Below are 320 nucleotides of genomic sequence, written 5' to 3' on the forward strand. Positions count from 1 at the left end.
CCCCGCCGCACCCCACCACGCCCCGCCGCGCCACGCCGCACCCCAAGACCATTCATGCGCAGTGTTCGAACTGTAACACCATTCTTGCGTGCGTTTAAATTTCGCCGTGCGACTTATGACAGGAAGTCATAAAGTTGACTTCCACCGCCCGCCCTCCTCTTCACGTCCGAGCTAAATGCATAGACAAAGAAGGCCCGCTGTGCGGTCAGGGTCTGGTGGGGGCGGGGCGGGAGGCGGGGTCGGCTACTTGCAGATGTAGGTGTGTGTGTTTGTGTGTGCGCGCGCGCGTTTGTGTGTGTGTCCGCCGGCGTGGACCAGCA

Source organism: Frankliniella occidentalis, unplaced genomic scaffold, assembly GCF_000697945.3.
Source record: "Frankliniella occidentalis isolate FOCC.00 unplaced genomic scaffold, Focc_3.1 Scaffold37, whole genome shotgun sequence".
Lineage (NCBI taxonomy): Eukaryota > Metazoa > Arthropoda > Insecta > Thysanoptera > Thripidae > Frankliniella > Frankliniella occidentalis.